The sequence below is a fragment of the Elephas maximus genome, chromosome 11 (genome assembly GCF_024166365.1).
Source record: "Elephas maximus indicus isolate mEleMax1 chromosome 11, mEleMax1 primary haplotype, whole genome shotgun sequence".
NCBI classification, from domain to species: Eukaryota; Metazoa; Chordata; class Mammalia; order Proboscidea; family Elephantidae; genus Elephas; species Elephas maximus.
In genome coordinates, this window is record NC_064829.1 from 107,310,924 (window position 1) to 107,331,294 (window position 20,371).

Consider the following 20,371-nt stretch of genomic DNA (forward strand, 5'->3'; position numbering starts at 1 on the left):
TCTTTTCGGATGTGTGCATTTATTGATATAAATTGGCCTCTGAGCACCGCTTTTGCTGTGTCCCAAAGGTTCTGATAAGAAGTGTTTTCATTCTCATTGGATTCTCTGAATTTCTTTATTCCATCCTTAATGTCTTCTATAATCCAGTCTTTTTTGGGCAGGTTTTTTTTTTTTTTTTTTTTTTTATTGTTTAGTTCCCAAGCATTTGATTTCTTTTCCCGTTATTGATTTCCACTTTTATGGCCTTATGGTCAGAGCAGATGCTTTGTAATATTTCAATGTTTTGGATTCTGCTAAGGCTTGCTTTATGAGCTAATATGTGGTCTATTCTAGAGAATGTTCCATGTGTACTAGAAAAGAAAGTATAGTTAGTTGCTGTTGGGTAAAGCGTTCTGTATATGTCTACGAGGTCAAATTGGTTGATTGTGGCATTTAGATCTTCCGTGTCTTTATTGAGCTTCTTTCTGGATGTCCTGTCCTTCACCGAAAGTGGTGTGTTGAAGTCTCCTACTATTATTGTGGAGCTGTCTATCTCACTTTTCAGTGCTGATAGAGTTTGTTTTATGTATCTTGCAGCCCTGTCATTGGGTCCATAAATAATATGGTTATATCTTCTTGGTGTATTGTCCCTTTAATCATTATATAGTGTCCTTCCTTATCCTTTCTGATGGATTTAACTTTAAAGTCTGTTTTGTCACAAATTAATATTGCCACTCCTGCTTTTTTGTTGTTTGCTTGATATATTTTTTTCCATCCTTAGAGTTTTAGTTTGTTTATGTCTCTAAGTCTAAGATGTGTCTCTTGTAGGCAGCATATAGACGGATCTTGTTTTTTAATCCATTGTGCCACTCTCTGTCTCTTTATTGGTGCGTTTAGTCCATTTACATTCAGGGTAATTATGGATAGGTATGAATTTAGTGCTATCATTTTGATGTCTTTTTTTGTGTGTTGACAGCTTCTTTTTCCAACTTGATTTTATGTGCTGAGTAGATTTTCTTTATATATTGTCTTTTCCTCATATTTGTTGTTGTTGATTTTGTTTCTGCTGAGTCTGTATTTTTCCCTTGTATTTTATTTTGATGAGTAGGATAGTTTGTCTCCTTTGTGGTTACCTTATTATTTACCTTTATTTTTCTAAATTTATAACTTTTATTTCTTTGTATCGCCGTATCTTCCTCTCCATATGGAAGGTGTATGATTACATTTTTTAGTCCCTCTTTAGCATTTTAATGTTGTCTTCTTTTATACAGTAACATCGCCATTACTGTGTATTGGGGTTTTTTTTTTCTTTAAACTTGCTTTGTGTGTGTGGTTTTTTTTTTTTTTTTGGATTTCCCTGTCTGGGTTGACTTCTGGTTGCTCTACCCAGTGTTCTAGTCTTGGGTCGATATCTGATATTATTGATTTTCTAACCAAAGAACTCCCTTTAGTATTTCTTGTAGTTTTGGTTTGGTTTTTACGAATTCCCTCAACTTGTGTTTATCTGGAAATGTCTTAATTTCACCTTCATATTTAAGACACAGTTTTGATGGATATATGATTCTTGGCAGGCAATTTTTTTTTCCTTCAATTTTTTAAATATGTCATCCCATTGCCTTCTTGCCTGCATGGTTTCTGCTGAGTAGTCTGAGCTTATTCTTATTGAATCTCCCATGTAGGTGACTTTTCTTTTATCCCTCGCTGCTCTTATAGTTGTCTCCTTATCTTTGGTTTTGGCAAGTTTGATTATAATATGTCTTGGTGACTTTCTTTTAAGATCTACCTTATGTGGAGTTCGATGAGCATCTTGGATAGATATCTTCTTATCTTTCACAATATCAGGGAAGTTTTCTGCTGACAAATCCTCAACAATTTTCTTTGTATTTTCTGTTATCCCTCCCTGTTCTGGTACTGCAATCACTCGTAGGCTATTTCTCTTGATAGAGTCTCACATGATTCTTAAGCTTTCTTCATTTTTTTAAAATTCTTTTATCTGACTTTTCTTCAAATATATTAGTGACAAGTGATTTATCTTCGAGTTCAGAAATTCCAGCTTCTGCTTGCTCAATTCTGGTCCTCTGACTTTCTACTGAGTTATCTAATTCTGTAATTTTATTGTTAATCTTCTGAATTTCTGATTGCTGTCTGTCTACGGATTTTTCCAGCTTATTAAAGTTTTTATTATGTTCCTGAATAATCTTTCTGAGTTCTTCAGTTGCTTTATCTGTGTGTTCCTTGGCTTGTTCTGCATATTGCCTCATCTCCTTCCTGATGTCTTGAAGAGTTCTGTATATTAAACTTTTGTATTCTGCATCTGGTAATTCCAGGAATGCACTTTCATCTAAAAGATCCCTGGATTCTTTGTTTTGAGAGCCTGTTGAGGTGATCATGGTCTGTTTCTTTATGTGACTTGATATTGACTGTTGTCTCCAGGCCATCTATAAGTTATTGTATTAGTTTATGCTTGCTTACTGTGTTGTAGCTGCTTGCTTTGTTTTGTTTTGGTATACCCCTATGGGTTGTTTGAGTGAGCTATTTTCACCTTTGGAGCTCTGGTGTCCTGTCCCCAGCTGACTAGAGCTGTTATCAAGTATATCAGTCTAGGAGTCCATTCAGTTTTCTGTATGTGTTTTGTATGAATTCAGCTCAGATTTCTAGGTAGCTGATATCAAGTGTGTGGTACAGACTCTGTCCTACAGTCTTAGAGAGGCAGGGGTGATTGGCTTATATACCCGTATCTAATTGCAGCAGGGGGTCACGCTCTGAACAAGGCAGGGGGCTGAGAACCGACCCCCAAGTGTCTCTTAGGAAAACGCATCTCTGTTCCCTAGAGCGTGCTGGTGAGTGGGCTCTGCAGAGGGACCATGAGCACCCAAAGATTTTGTTGTAAGGACTGGGAGGTACCAGTTTATCCCTGTGCCCCTGTCATGGGTGGCTGGGTGACCCAAGTGGAGCCACCAGTCCTTGGGTCCCTGTTGTGGGTAGGTGAAAAAAACCTAGGGTAGGACCTTGTTTAATAGGCAAAGCAATGTGAAATGTCAAACACCCACCTCTCCATCGCACCACTGAAATGGTTGGAGTTTGCCGACAAGGGCCTATTCTCCTGAAGTAGGCCCACACAGGTCCATGCAGAAGGGAAAGGTGCTCAAGGTCCACGGATGGTTTATGCCTGGACAGGAGCCGCTTCTGTCCTGAGCTCCCCCAGTTAATGGAGCTAGCAAATTCTATTCTCCCCCCAGTTGGAAATTTTTTCTTTCCCCAAGGCCGGGAGGACAACTCCAGGTGCTCACCAGGGTCTATCTCAGGCCTAGGGATTCAGCCGCTGAAACTGGGTTGGGGGTCGGGGGTGGGGTGTGGTAAAATATACGCAAGTACTTAGCTTTTGCTGAAAGCGCCCTTCTCCTCAGGTTCTGGAGGTGTGAGAGCGCTGCGTGGCTGGCTGCTTCTCCAAGGAAACTGCCACGGAACCCTAGGACCAGCCCGCCGCCACTGCTCCGGGAATGGTGCCTGAGGGCTCCCCGCGATTCAGGTCTGGTAACTCCTCTCCGCTTCTGAACGGTCTCTTCCTTCCCCTGCCCCTCAGTTTGTTGTCTAAGCTTACCTTTGATGCTCAGGGATCCCAGCTTGTCACAAATATACTTGTTTCACTTGTTTTTTCGGGTCTTTGTTGTAAAGAGGGCTTGCCGGAAGCATCTGTCTATTCCGCCATCTTGGCTCTGCCCTCCAATAGATTTTTAATTGTGGTGAATATATACATAAGAAAACACACCAACCCAACAATTTCTACATGGACAGTTCATAAACTTTAAGTTTTATAGCACTTTAGGTTTACAGAAAAATTGTGCAGAAAGTATGAGAAAAAGAACAGTTGCCATCTGGTCTATTCTGATTCGTTGCACCCCTGTGTGTATCAGAGTAGAACTGTGCTCCATAGAGTTTTCAGTGGCTGTGACCTTTTGGAAGTAGATAACTTGGCCTTTCTTCTTAGGTGCTTCTAGGTGGATTCAAACTTCTGAACTTGTGGTTAGTAGCTGAGCATGTTAGCCATCTGTGTCACCAGGGACCTGGACTTTGGCTAAACCTGTTTTCCAGGGTACCTTCTCAGCTATGTTCTCAGCTCAGACACATGCCCCAGGACCCAGGCTCTGGCTCTTCCTCTCCAGAGAGGAATCACCCAGCTACAGGCAGGGCAGAAGAAGGGCAGTTGCCTGGCTTTGAGTGATAGAGAAGAAGGAGAGTTGTGTCTGCCCACCCCCCTAGTGGTCGTCCCATCATCCCTCCTGCATTGGGCTTTGCCCTGATCTCTTTGGCTTCAAGCCACCACGGCCCTAGTAGCGCCCCATTCTTTCACCCAGATCACCCACAGCTACAGCGGTGGTGTTTGATCATTATATCCAGGTTTAGGCCCACACCTGAGCAGCCAACAACTACTTTAGGCTGCTAACTAAAAGGTTGGAGGTTCAAGTCTGCCCAGAAACATCTGGGAAAAAATGCCTGCCAAACTGCTTCCAAAATATCAGCCACTGAAGACCCTATGGACCGGTATTACTGTGACACACATGGGGTTGCCGTGAGTTGAGTCAAACTCTTTTTTTTTTTTTAATGCTATTAATAGCCATCATTAGCAGGAGATGATGATGATGATGTTTATTTTACAGATGAGAAAAAAAATATCAGGCAGGAAAAAAAAGGAAGAGGTAACATACTCAGGTCACCCAGCCAGTAAGTGGTAGAAGTCGGATTTCAAACCAGGGAGTTTGACTACAAAGTGTAGGCTCTTAAACCAGTATCCTTTCCTACATTTAAACTGACATCTTGCTACCTGGGCCTAACATTGAAGGTTAAGGTCAATTATAGAGACCCTGATGGTCAAACTGATATGAAAATTAACCCCAAAGATGATATGATTTTATTTCCCAATAGTTTTGTAACTAATTCAGAAATGCTTTGCTTACTATATGTATGTGTGAGTGTGTGTACATACAAAGGTATGAGTATAAGTGTGTGTATTTCCTGCAACACTCAATGAATCAACTTTCCTGTCTTTCTTCTGGTTCCACATCGTCATGTTAAATATACTTTGACTCATGCTTGTTGTCTATTTCTTGTTGTTGGGAGGCATCTAGTCAATTTATGACTCTGGGAGAACCCATGTGACAGAGTAGAACAGCCCCATAAGGTTTTTCGTGCGGTAATCTTTACCAGATCGGATCACTAGTTCTTTCTTTCACGGAGCTTCTGAGTGGGTTTGAACTGCCAACCTTTCAGTTAGCAGACGATTGCTTACGCACTGTGCCCCAGCACTCCTTGCTCATTGCTTTAGATTCTAGGAATATCACAGTAAATTGACACAAAATGGGGACTTTAAAGAACACAATTTTTTTCATAGTTCGGGGGGGGGTTTCTGGAGGATAGAAGTTTGAATTCAGGGTGTCTAAGGGGTCATTATCTCTCTGTCTGCTCTAGGGGAAGATCCTTCCCTGTCTTTCCCAACATCTGGTAGCCCCAGGTGTTTCTTGGTCTTCCTTGGCATGTAGGCCCATCTTCACATGGCTCTCCTCCTCGTGTGTCTCTATGTATTTTGGTTCTCCTCTTTATAAGGATAGAACTCAGATTAGATTAGAATTCAACCTACTCCAGGAAGATCTCTTCAGCTTAACTGAGAACATCTTCAAAGAAAGAACTTATTTTCAAAAGTTTGATGAAAGTCACAGTCATAGGTGCAAGTGTTAAAAAGTCAACATATCTTCTTGGGGGACTCAATTCAATTCATAACACTATTCTTTTTTAAAAAATTTTTATTGTGCCTTAAGATAAAGTTTACAAATCAAGTCAGTCTCTCATACAAAAATTTATATACACCTTGATATATACTCCTAATTGCTCTCCCCGAAATGAGACAGCAGACTCCTTCCCTCCACTCTCTGTTTTGTGTCCATTCTGCCAGCTTCTGACTCCCTCCGCCCTCTCACCTCCCCTCCGGACAGGAGATGCCAACATAGTCTCAAGTGTCTATTTGATCCAAGAAGCTCATTCTTCACCAGCATCTTTTTCTATCCCATTGTCCAGTCCAATCCCTGTCTAAAGAGTTGGCTTTGGGAATGGTTCCTGTCTTGGGCCAGCAGAAGGTCTGGAGGCCATGACCACTGGGGTCCTTCTAGTCTCAGTCAGACCATTAAGTCTGGTCTTTTTACAAGAATTTGAGGTCTGCATCCCACTGCTCTCCTGCTCCCTCAGGAGTTCTCTGTTTTGTTCCCTGTCAGGGCAGTCATCAGTTGTAACCAGGTACCATCTAGTTCTTCTGGTCTCAGGCTGATTAGTCTCTGGTTTATGTGGACCCTTCTGTCTCTTGGGCTCATAATTACCTTGTGTTTTTGGTGTTCTTCATTCTCCTTTGGACACCCCAGACAGCATTTTCCAAAGTAGGATGCAGAACGTCTTTTTTTTTTTTTTTAATAGTTTTTATTGAGCTTTAAGTGAACGTTTACAAATCAAGTCAGTCTGTCACATATAAGCTTATATACACCTTACTCTGTACTCCCACTTGCTCTCCCCCTAGTGAGTCAGCCCTTCCAGTCTATCCTTTTGTGACAATTTTGCCAGTTTCTAACCCTCTCTACCCACCTATCTCCCTTCCAGACAGGAGATGCCAACACAGTCTCAAGTGTCCACCTGATACAAGTAGCTCACTCTTCATCAGCATCTCTCTCCAACCCATTGTCCAGTCCCTTCCATGTCTGATGAGTAGTCTTCAGGAATGGTTCCTGTCCTGGGCCAACAGAAGGTTTGGGGACCATGACCGCTGGGATTCCTCTAGTCTCAGTCAGACCATTAAGTCTGGTCTTTTTATGAGAATTTGCAGCCTGCATCCCACTGAACTCATGCTCCCTCAGGGGTTCTCTGTTGTGCTCCCTGTCAGGGCAGTCATCGGTTGTGGCCAGGCACCATCTAGTTCTTCTGGTCTCAGGATGATGTAAGACTCTGGTTCATGTGGCCCTTTCTGTCTCTTGGGCTCATAGTTGTCGTGTGACCTTGGTGTTCTTGTTCTTCATTCTCCTTTGATCCAGGTGGGTTGAGACCCGTTGATGCATCTAGATGGCCGCTTGTTAACCTTTAAGACCCCAGACGCCACATTTCAAAGTGGGATGCAGAATGTTTTCATAACGGTATTATTTTGCCAATTGACTTAGAAGTTCCCTTAAGCCATAGTCCCCAAACCCCCACCTTTGCTTCGCTGACCTTTGAAGCATTCAGTTTATCCAGGAAACTTCTTTGCTTTTGGTCCAGTCCATTTGAGCTGACCTTCCGTGTATTGAGTATTGCCCTTCCCTTTACCTAAAATAGTTCTTATCTACTAACTAATCAGTAAATAACCCTCTCCCACCCTCTCTCCCTCCCCCCCTCGTAACCACAAAAGTATGTGTTCTTCTCAGTTTATACTATTTCTCAAGATCTTATAATAGTGGTCTTATACAATATTTGTCCTTTTGCCTCTAATTTCACTCAGCATAATGCCTTCCAGATTCCTCCATATTATGAAATGTTTCACAGATTCCTCACTGTTCTTTATTGATGTGTAGTATTCCATTGTGTGAATATACCATAATTTATTTATCCACTCATCCACTGATGGGCACCTTGGTTGCTTCCAGCTTTTTGCTATTGTAAACAGAGCTGCAATGAACATGGGTGTGCATGTATCTGTTCATGTAAAAGCTGTTATTTCTCTAAGGTGTATTCCACGGAGTGGGATTGCTGGATCATATGGTAGTTCTATTTCTAGCTTTTTAAGGAAGTGCCTAATCGATTTCCAAAGTGGTTGTACCATTTTACATTCTCACCAGCAGTGTATAAGTGTTCCAGTCTCTCCACAACCTGTCCAGCATTTATTATTGTGTGTTTTTTTGGATTAATGCCAGCCTTGCTGGAGTGAAATGGAATCTCATTGTAGTTTTGAGTTACATTTCTCTAATGGCTAATGATAGAGAGCATTTCCTCATGTATCTGTTAGCTACCTGAATGTCTTCTTTAGTGAAGTGTCTGTTCATATCTTTTGCCCTTTTTTAATTGGGTTCTCTTTTTGTAGTTGAGTCTTTGCAGTATCATGCAGATTTTAGAGACAAGTGCTGATTGGAAATGTCATAGCTAAAAACTTTTTCCCAGTCTGTAGGTAATGTTTTTAGTTTTTTGGTGAAGTCTTTGGATGGGCACAGGTGTTTGATTTTTAGAAGCTCCCAGTTATCTAGTTTTTCTTCTGCATTGTTAGTAATGTTTTGTATATGGTTTATGCCATGTATTTATTAGGGCTCCTAATATTGTCCCTATTTTTTCTTCCATGGTCTTTATCGTTTTAGATTTTATATTTAGGTTTTTGATCCATTTTGAGTTCATTTTTGTTCATGGTGTGAGATATGGGTCGTTTCTTTTTTTTGCAGGTGGATATCCAGTTATGCCGGCACCATTTGTTAAAAAAGACTGTCTTTTCCCCATTTAACTGCTTTGGGGAATTTGGCAAATATCAACTGCTCATATGTGGATGGGTTTATGTCTGAATTCTCAATTCTGTTCCATTGGCCTATGTATCTGTTGTTGTACCAGTACCAGGCTGTTTTGACTACTGTGGTGGTATAATAGGTTCTAAAATCGGGTAGAGTGAGGCCTCCTACTTTGTTTTTTTTCAGTAATGTTTTACTTTTCTGGGGCCTCTTTCCCTTCCATATGAAGTTGGTGATTTATTTCTCCAACTCGTTTTGAGTTATGGAGTTGTCATACCTCTTTGTGGTTACCTTAATATTTACCCCTATTTTTCTAAGTAAGAACCTAACTTGTATTGTCCTATATCGCCTTGTATCCCTCTCCATATGGCAGTTCTATGCCACCTGTATTTAGCCCCTCTTTTTGATTATTGTGATCTTTTACATATTGACTTCAATGATTCCCTGTTTTGAGCATTTTTTTTAATTAATCTTAATTTGATTTTGTGATTTCCCTATTTGAGTTGATATCAGGATGTTCTGTTCTGTGACCTTGTGTTGTGCTGGTATCTGATATTATTGGTTTTCTGACCAAACAATTTCCTTTAGTATTTCTTGTAGCTTTGGTTTGGTTTTTGTAAATTCTCTAAGCTTGTGTTTATCTGTAAATATCTTAATTTCGCCTTCATATTTCAGAGAGAGTTTTGCTGGATATATGATCCTTGGCTGGCAGTTTTTCTCCTTCAGTGCCCTGTATATGTCATCCCATTGCCTTCTTGCCTGCATGGTTTCTGCTGAGTAGTCTGAACTTATTGATTCTCCCTTGAAGGAGACCTTTCTTTTATCCCTGGCTGCTTTTAAATTTTTCTCTTTACCTTTGGTTTTGGTGAGTTTGATGATAATATGTCTTGGTGCTTTTCTTTTTGGATCAATCTTAAATGGGGTTCGATGAGCATCTTGGATAGATATCCTTTCGTCTTTCATGATGTCAGGGAAGTTTTCTGTCAGCAGATCTTCAACTATTTTCTCTGTGTTTTCTGTCCTCCCTCCCTGTTCTGGGACTCCAATCACATGTAAGTTATCCTTCTTGATAGAGTCCCACATGATTCTTAGGGTTTCTTCATTTTTTTTTAATTCTTTTATCTGATTTTTTTTTCAGCTATGTTGGTGTTAATTCCCTGGTCCTCCAGATTTCCCACTCTGCATTCTAATTGCTTGAGTCTGCTCCTCTGGCTTCCTATTGCGTTGTCTAATTCTGTAATTTTATTGTTAATCTTTTGAATTTCTGAATGCTGTCTCTCTATGGATTCTTGCAACTTATTAATTTTTCCACTATGTTCTTGAATAATCTTTTTGAGTTCTTCAACTGTTTTATCAGTGTGTTCTTTGGCTTTTTCTGCAGTTTGCCTTATTTCATTTCTGAGGTCATCCCTGATGTCTTGAAGCATTCTGTAAATTAGTTTTTTGTATTCTGTATCTGATAATTCCAGGACTGTATCTTCATTTGGGAAAGATTTTGATTCTTTTGTTTGGGGGGTTGTAGAAGCAGTCATGGTCTGCTTCTTTATGTGGTTTGATATCGACTGCTGTCTCCGAGCCATCACTGACTGGGACACTGGCTCCAGGCTCTGAAAACAGTTGCTGCTTCCCCATAGTTGTTCGTTCTCCGTCTCTGTCACTCAGGTCAACTCTTTAAATCTGTGTTGTTGTTCAGGGTTCGTAGATTGTCGTGTATGTGATCGATTCACTTGTTTTTCCGAGTCTTTGTTGCAAGAGGGAGCCAAGGTAGCATCTACCTAGTCAGCCATCTTGGCCCCGCCTCTCTCTAACTCATTAAAAAATGTTGGAATTTGGATTGGAATTGCATTAAATCTTTAAATGGCTTTTTGTAGAATAGACACTTTTATAATGTTAAGTTTTCCTATCCATGAACAAAGTATGTTTTTCCACTTATGTAGGTCTCTTTTGGTTTCTTGCAGAAGTGTTTTGTAGTTTTCTTTGTATAAGCCTTTTACATCTCCGGTAAGATTTATTCCTAAATATTTTATCTTCTTGGCGGCTACTGTAAATGGTATTGATTTGGTGATTTCCTCTTCGATATTCTTTTTGTTGGTATAGAGGAATCCAACTGATTTTTGTATGTTTATCTTGAATCCTGATACTCTGCTGAACTCTTCTATTAGTTTCAGTAGTTTTCTTGAAGATTCCTTAAGGTTTTCTGTGTATAAGATCATGTCATCTGCAAATAGAGATACTTTTACTTCTTTCTTGACAATCTGGATGCTCTTTATTTCTTTATCTAGCCCAATTGTTCTGGCTAGGACCTCCTGCACAATGTTGAATAAGAGTGGTGATAAACGGCATCCTTGTCTGGTTCTCGATCTCAGTGGGAATGCTTTGAAACTCCATTCACGATGATGTTGGCTATTGGCTTTATATAAATGCCCTTTATTACGTTGACGAATTTTCCTTCTATTCCTATTTTACTGAGAGTTTTTATCATGAATGGATGTTGAAGTTTGTCAAACGTCTTTTCTGCATCAATTGATAAAATCGTGTCGTTCTTATCTTTTGCTTTATTTATATGATGGATTACATTAACTGTTTTTCTAATGTTGAACCATCCCTGCATACCTGGTATGAATCCCACTTGGTCATGGTGAATTATTTTTGGCTAGAATTTTGTTGAGGATTTTTGCATCTACATTCATGAGGGACATAGGTCTGTAATTTTCTTTTTTGTGTGGTGTCTTTACCTGGTTTTGGTATCAGGGGTATGTTAGCTTTATGAAATGAGTTTGGGAGTATTCAGTCCTTTTCTATGCTGTGAAATACCTTTAGTGTCAGTGGTGTTAACTCTTCTTTGAAAGTTTGGTAGAACTCTGCAGGGAAGCTGTCTGGGCCAGGGCTTTTTTTGTTGTTGGTAGTTTTTTGGTTACCTTTTCAAACTCTTCTTTAGTTATGGGTGTGTTTAGTTGTTCTACCTCTGTTTGTGTTAGTTTATAGTTTAGGTAGGTAGTGTGTTTCTAGGAATTCATCCATTTCTTCTAGGTTTACATATTTGTTAGAGTACAGTTTTTCATAGTAAGCTGATATGATTCTTTTAATTTCAGTTGGTTATGTTGTAATATCACCCATCTCATTTCTGATTTGGTTTATTTGCTTCCTCTCCTATTTTTCTTTTGTCAGTTTGGCCAAATCTTAATCAATTTTGTTCTATTTTTTCAAAGAACCAGGTTTTGGTCTTGTTAATTCTCTCAATTTTTTTTCTGTTTTCTATTTCATTTAATTCTGCTCTGATTTTTATTATTTGTTTTCTTCTAGTGCCTGTGGGTTTCTTTGGTCACTCTCTTACTATTTGTTCAAGTTGCAGGGGTAATTCTTTGATTTTGGCCCATTCTTCTTTTTTGATGTGAGCATTTATTGATATAAGTTGACTTCTGAGCACTGTTTTCACTGTGTTCCAAAGGTTCTGATAGGAAATGTTTTCATTCTCATTGGATTCTATGAGTTTCTTTATTCCACCCTTAATGTCTCTTATAATTCTGTCTTTTTTGTGGAGAGTATTGTTCAGTTTCCAAGTGTCTGATTTGTTTTCCCTGCTTTTTCTGTTATTGATTTTCACTTTTATGGCCTTATGGTCAGCGAAGATGCTTTGTAATATTTCGATGTTTTGGAATCAGCTAAGGTTTGCTTTATGACCCAATATGTGGTCTTCTAGAGAATGTTCCACGTGCACTAGAAAAGACAGTATAACTGACTGCCATTGGGTGGAGTGTTCTCTATATGTCTATAAGGTCAAGTTGGTTGATTGTGGCATTTAGATCTTCCGTGTCTTTACTGAGCATCTTTGTGGATGTCCTGCCCTTCAATGAAAGTGGTGTGTTGAAGTCTCCTACTGTTATTGTGGAGCTAACTCATTTTTCAATGCTGATAAGTTTTTTTTTTATGTATCTTGAAGCCCTGTCATTGCGGTTGTTGTTGTCAGGTGCCATTGTGTCGGTTCTGACTCATAGCGACCCCATACACAACAGAAGGAAACACTGCCTGGTCCTGAGCCATCCTTACAATTGTTGTCATGCTTGAGCCCATTGTTGTAGCCTCCCTGTCAATCCACCTCGTTCAGGGTCTTCCTCATTTCTTCTGGCCCTGTACTCTGCCAAGCATGATGTCCTTCTCCAGAGACTGATTCCTCCTGACAACATGTCCAAAGTATGTAAGATGCAGTCTAGTCATCCTTGCCTCCAAGGAGCATTCTGGTTGTAATTTTTCTAAGACAGATTTGTGCATTCTTTTGGCAGTCTATGGTGTATTCAATATTCTTCACCAACACCACAATTCAAAGACGTCAATTCTTCTTCAGTCTTGTTATTCATTGTCCAGCTTTCACATGCATATGGTACAATTGAAAATACCATGGCTTGGGTCAGGCGTACCTTAGTCTTCAAGGTGAAATCTTTGCTCTTCAACACTTTGAAGAGGTCTTTCACAGCAGATTTACCCAAAGCAATGCTTCTTTTGATTTCTTGACTGCTGCTTCCATGGCTGTTGATTGTGGATCCAAGTAAAATGAAATCCTTGACAACTTCAATCTTTTCTCCGTTTATCATGATGTTGCTCATTGGTCCAGTTGTGAGGATTTTTGTTTTCTTTATGTTGAGGTGCAAACCATACTGAAGGCTGTGGTCTTTGATCTTCATTATTAAGTGCTTCAAGTCCTCGTCACTTTCAGCAAGCAAAGTTGTGTCATCTGCTTAACACAGGTTGTTAATAAGTCTTCCTCCAATCCTGATGCCCTGTTCTTCTTCATATAGTCCAGCTTCTTGTATTATTTGCTCAGCATACCGATTGAATAGGTATGGTGAAAGAATACAACCCTTACGCACACCTTTCCTGACTTTAAACCAGTCAGTATCCCCTTGTTCTGTCGAACAACTGCCTCTTGATCTATGTAAAGGTTCCTCATGAGCATAATTATGTGTTCTGGAATTCCCATTCCTCACGATGTTATCTATAATTTGTTATGATCCACATAGTCAAATGTCTTTGCATAGTCAATAAAACACAGGTAAAGATCCTTCTGGTATTTTCTGCTTTCAGCCAGGATCCATCTGACATCAGCAATGATATCCCTGGTTCCACGTCCTCTTCTGAAACTGGCCTGAATTTCTGGCAGTTTCCTGTCAATATACTGCTGCAGCCGTTTTTGAATGATTTTCAGCAAAATTTTACTCACGTGTGATATTAATGATATAAAAAAAATTGTTCTATAATTTCCTCATTTGGTTGGATCACCTTTCTTGGGAATAGGCATAAATATGGATCTCTTCCAGTCAGTTGGCCAGGAAGCTCTCTTCCATATTTCTTGGCATAGATGAGTGAGCACCTCCAGCACTGCATCTGTTTGTTGAAACATCTCAATTGATATTCCATCAATTCCTGGAGCCTTGTTTTTTTGCCAATGCCTTCAGAGCAGCTTGGACTTCTTCCTTCAGTACCATCAGTTCCTGATCATATGCCACCTCTTGAAATGGTTGAACATCAACTAATTCTTTTTGGTATAATGATTCTGTGTATTCCTTCCATCTTCTTTTGATGCTTGCTGTGTCATTTAGTATTTTCCCCATAGAATCCTTCAGTATTGCAACTTGAGGCTTGAATTTTTTATTCTGTTCTTTCAGCTTGAGAAATGCCGAGCGTGTGTCTTCCGTTTTGGTTTTCCATCTCCAGCTCTTCGTACATATCATTATAATACTTTGTCTTCTTGAGCCACCCTTTGAAATCTTCTGTTCAGTTCTTTTACTTCATCAATTCTTTCTTTTGCTTTAGCTGCTCAATGTTCAAGAGCAAGTTTCAGAGTCTCCTCTGACATCCATCTTGATCTTTTCTGTCTTTTCAGTGACCTCTTGCTTTCTTCATGGATGATGTCATTTCACAGCTCGTCTGGTCTTTGGTCACTAGTGTTCAATGCGTCAAATCTATTTCACATGGTCTCTAAATTCAGGTGAGATATACTCAAGTTTATATTTTGGCTCTCATGGACTTGCTCTGATTTTCTTCAGTTTCAGCTTGAACTTGCATATGAGCAATTGATGGTCTGTTCCACTGTCAGCCCTTGGCCTTGTCCTGACTGCTGATATTGAGCTTTTCCATCGTCTTTTTCCACAAATGTAGTCAATTTGATTTCTGTGTGTTCCATCTGGTGAGGCCCATGTGTATAGTCACCGTTTACGTTAGTGAAAGAAGGTATTTGCAATGAAGAATCATTGGTCTTGCAAAATTCTGTCATTCGATTTCTGGCATTGCTTCTCTCACCAAGGCCATGTTTTCGAACTACTGATCCTTCTTTGTTTCCAACTTTTGCATTCTAATCACCAGTAATTATCAATGGATCTTGATTGCATGTTTGGTCAATTTCAGACTGCAGCAGCTGATAAAAGTCTTCTATTTCTTCATCTTTGGCTCTGGTGGTTGGTGCGTATATTTGAATAATAGTCTTATTAACTGGTCTTCCTTGTATGCGTGTGGATATTATTCTATCACTGACAGCGTTGTATTTCAGGATGGATCTTGAAATGTTCTTTTTGACGATGACTGCAACACCATTACTCTTTAAGTTGTCATTCCCAGCATAGTAGACTATATGATTGTCCAATTCAAAATGGCCAATACTAGTCCATTTCAGCTCACTAATGCCTAGGATATCGATGTTTATGTGTTCCATTTCATTTTTCACGGGTTCTAATTTTCCTAGATGCATACTTCATACATTCCAGATTCCAATTATTAACGGATGTTTGCAGCTGTTTCTTTTCATTTTGAGTCATGCCACATCAGCAAATGAAGGTCCCAAAAGCTTTACTCCATCCACATCACTAAGGTCAACTCTACTTTGAGGAGGCAGCTCTTCCCCAGTCATCTTTTGAGTGTCTCCAACCTGGGGCACTCATCTTCCAGCACTATATCAGACAATGTTCTGCTGCTATTCATAAGGTTTTCACTGGCTAATGCTTTTCAGAAGTAGACTGCCGGGTCCTTCTTCCTAGTCTGTCTTAGTCTGGAAGCTCAGCTGAAACCTGTCATCCATGGATGACCCTGCTTTATCTGAATACCAGTGGCATAGCTTCCAGCATCAGTGCGACACGTAAGCCCCCACAGTACAACAAACTGACAGACATTAGGTGCATAAATATTTAATATGGTTATATTTTCTTGGTATATTGTTTCTTTAATCACTATATAGTGTCCTTCCTTATCCTTTATGATGGATTTTAGTTTAAAGCCTATTTTGTCAGACACTAATATTGCCACTCCTGATGTTTTTATTGTTGTTTGCTTGATATATATATTTTTTGCATCCTTTGAGTTTTAGTTTTTTTGTGTCTCTAAGTCTAAGGTGTGTCTCTTTTTGGCAGCATATAGACAGATGGTGTTTTTAATCCATTCTGCCACTCTCTGTCTCCTTGTTGGTGCATTTAGTCCATTTACATTCAGCATAATTATGGATAGGTATGCATTTAGTTCTGTCATTTTGATATCTTTTTTTGTGTGTTTTTGACAGTTTCTTTTTCCCTTTTAATTTTTTTTGGGCTGAGCAGCTTATCTTTATATATTGCCTTTTCCTCATATTGGTTGTTGTTAATTTTGTTTCTGCTGAGTCTACTTTTTTTCTTGTATTTTATTTTGATGTGTACTGTAGTTTGTCTCCTTTGTGGTTACCTTAATATTTACCCCTATTTTTCTAAATTTAAACCTAACTTTTTTTTTTATCCTCTTGTCTTCCTCTTCATATGAAAGATCTGTGACTATGTTTCTTAGTCCCTCTTTTTTTGTTTTAATGTTGTCTTCCTTTATAAAATAACATCGCTGTTTCCCTGTTTTGAGCATTTTTTTATCTTGATTTATTTTTGTAATTTCCCTGTCTGAGTTGGCATCTGATTGCTCTGTCCAGTGTTCTAGTCTTGGGTTGATACCTGATATTATTGATTTTCTGACCAAAGAACTCCCTTTAGTGTTTCTTACAGTTTTGGTTTGGTTTTTACGAGTTCCCTAAACTTCTGTTTATCTGGAAATGTCCTAATGTCACCTTCATATTTGAGAGACAATTTTGCTGGATGTGTGATTCTTGGCTGGCAATTTTTTTCTGTCAATGCTCTATGCAAGGCATCCCATTGCCTTCTTGCCTGCATGGTTTCTGCTGAGTAGCCTGAGCTTATTCTTATTGACTCTCTTTTGTAGGTGACTTTTTGTTTATCCCTAGCTGCTCTTAAAATTCTCTCTTTATCTTTGGTTTTGACAAGTTTGATTATAATATGTCTTGGTGACTTTCTTTTAACATCTACCTTATGTGGAGTTTGATGAGCATCTTGGATAGATATCTCCTCATCTTTCACAATACCAGGGAAGTTTTTTGCCAACAAATCTTCAACAATTCTCTCTGTATTTTCTGTTACCCCTCCCTCTTCTTGTACTCCATTCACTCGTAGGTTATTTCTCTTGATAGAGTCCCACATGATTCTTAAGGTTTCTTCATTTTTTAAGTTTATTTTATCTGATTTTTTTCAAATATATTGATGCCAAGTGCTTTATCTTCAAGTTCAGAAATTCTGCCTTCCACTTTCTCAGTTCTGCTCCTCTGATCTTCTGTTGAGTTGTCCACTTCTGTAATTTTATTGTTAATCTTCTGAATTTCTGATTGCTGTCTATCTATGGATTTTTCCAGCTAATTATATTTTTCTTTTAGTTCTTGAATAATGTTTTTAATTTCTTCAACTGCTTTATCTGTGTGTTCCTTGGCTTGTTCTGCGTATTGCCTGGTTTGCTTCCTGATGTCTTGAAGTGTTCTGTATATTAATCTTTTGTATTCTGCATCTGTTAATTCCAGGAATGCACTTTCATCTAAAAGATCCCTTGATTATTTGTTTTGAGAGCTTGTGGAGGTGATCATGATCTGTTTCTTTATGTGACTTGATATTGACTCTTTTCTGAGAGCCACCTATAAGTTATTGCGTTGGTTTATTTTATGTTTGCTTACTGTGTAGAAGCTTCTTGCTTAGTTTTGTTTTGATATGCCCAAATGGGTTGCTTGAGTGAGCTAGCTTGATTATTTTTGTCTTTGGCGCTTTGAGGTCCTGTCCCCAAATGGCTAGAGCTGTTACCAAGTATGTCAGTCTAGGAGTCCATTCACTTTTCTTGTATGAATTCAGCTCAGGTGTCCAGGTAGCTGATCATCAAGTGTGTGGTACTGGCTCTGTTCTGCAGTCTTAGAGGGGCAGGGGTGATTGGTGTAGGTACCGGCATCTGGTTGCAGCAGAGGGTCACACTCTGAACAAGGCATGGGCCTGAGAATCTTCCCCTATGTCCCTGAGGAAAGTGTGTCCCTCTTCCCTAGAGTGTACAGGTGGTTGGGTTCTGCAGACGGACCACAGGCACCCAATGTTTTTGGTTGTAAGTACTGGGAGGTACCAGTTATCCCTGGATCCCTGTCACGGGTGGCTGTGTGACCTGAGTGGAGCCACCAGCCCTTAGACCCTGATGAGAGAAGGTGAGGACCCTGTTTAATAGGGAAAGCAATGTCAAATATCAAGCACCCACCTCTCCAGCACACAGCTGAAACAGTTGTAGTCTGTCAACAAGGGCCTATTCTCCTGAAATAGGCCCACACAGGTCTATGCAGGGGGGAAAGGTACTTAAAGTCCATGGACCTTTTATGCCTGGACAGGAGCCGCTTCTGTCCTGAGCTCCCCTGGTTAGCAGAGTTGGCAAATTATGTCTTCCCCCGATTGCAAATTTTTTCCTTCTCCAAGGCCAGGAGGATGGCTCTAGGTGCTCAACAGGGCGTATCTCAGGCCCAGGGAAATCAACAGCTGCTGTTGATTTGGGGCTTGGGGGTGTGGGCATGGTAAAATATTCACAAGTACTTTGTTTTTGCCAAGAGCACCGTACTTCTCTGGTTCCGGAGGTATGAGTAGGCTGTGTGGCTGGCTGCTTCTCCCTGAGGAACTGCAGACAAACACTAGTATCAGCCCACTGCAGCTGCTTCCAGGAATGGTGCCTGAGGGCTCCCGGTGATTCAGGTCCGGTAACCCCTCTCTACTTCTGAACCATCTCTTCCTCGTCCTGCTGCTCAGTTCATTTTCTAACTTTGCCTTTGATGTTCAGGGCTCCTAGTTTGTCATAAATATACTCGTTTCACTTGTTTTTCATGTCTATGTTGTAAGAGGGCTCCCCAGAAGTGTTTGTCTATTCCACTATCTTGGCCCTGCCTCACTAACTATATTTAAGAAAATTTACTTCTTAACATATATTGTGGAAGAAAACATAAATTCCGAGTTCCATGAGGTTGGAGATCTTACCTGTAACAGGCACTCAGACATAATCTAACCAGTTGCCATTGAGTCAACCCCAACTCAAGGTGAGGTGACCCCATGTATGTCAGAGCAGAGCTGCCCTTCATAGAGTTTTCCATAGGTGATTTTTTTAGAAGCAGATCACCAAGCATTTCTTTTGAGCCATCTCTGGGTGGACTCAAATCACCCGTCTTTTGGTTAGTGGCTAAGTGCACGTACAATTTTCACTACCTGAAACTTATCTTAATAGCTCTCTAAAAGTTTAATGAATAAACCCCAAAGCACCCATGTTACCCATTTTTTTTTTCCCAAGCCTCAATCCTCACTCTATGTTTCTTCCTCAGTCTTTGGGAGCAACAAGAAAGGAGCAGTCTCTGTCGTCACTTTTGGTCACTAGAAAACCCTGTCCTACCACTGCCTGGAGAGAGGGGAGTAGAATGGAAGCTACTGGTGTGGGACCACCACAAGTCATGATGAAGACAAGCTTTGGACTTATTGTCCAGACACAAGTAATGTATTAAAAATAGAGGGGCAGATACAGGATAAATGTCCATCAACAGGTGAATGGATAAACAAAATGTGTTACATACACACAATGGAATACTACTCAGCCATAAAGAGAAATGAATTCCCAATGCCTTCAACAATGTGGATAAACTTTGAAAACATAATGCTGAGTGAAATAAGTCAGCCACAGAAGGACAAATAGTGTATGATGTCACTGGTATTAAATAAGCAAATATAGAGGAAGCAAAGATTATTAGTGGTTAGCAGGGGTGGCAATTGAGATGGTGTTGTGATTTGATCACTCTTGTGATACAACTCTGGGTTTGGTTTTTGGCAATATCAGCTCTGTTACTCTAAGAAATAAGACTTTCTATCAAGGCACATATGGAAACTTTTAGGTTATTTATTGAAAGTGGTTTTTGTTTTGTTTTTAAGAGGTTCACTGAGTTTATGTTCATGGTAGTGTAGCTATTTAGAAAAAGATAATGAGAATGATTGAACAACTTGAGGAATATAATCAATGTCACTGAATTGTACAGGTAGAAATTGTTGTGATAGTGCATGTTAGGTGTGTGTATTTTCACCAAAATTCTCAAAAATACCCCCAACTGGGGGTAAAAAACAAAGGAGGGACCACTTAGGGATGTGGCCAATTCTTTTTCAATCAGCTCCACCTACCTCATTTCTTGTATGTTCATTGCTATGGCTATTTCCTAAACAGCTCCATAACTAAAAAAAGAAAGACTTTTCCATCCCTTCCCCATCTCCTACTTTAAAAATTCACATTGAATAGCTCTGATTGACCAGTCACAGAATCAATCAGAGTAGACAGGAAATGGAATACTCTGATTGACTTAGCCCGGTTCATGTACCTAATCGTTCTTCCCAGAAGAGCTGGGGAAAAGGGGTGTCTTAGTTATCTAGTGCTGCTATGACAGAAATACCACAAGTGGATATCTTTAACAAAGAGAAATTTATTTTCTCACAGTCTAGGAGGCTTGAATTCCAAATTCGGGGGACAATTCCAGGGGAAGTTTTTCCCTCTGTTGGCTCTGAGTCATT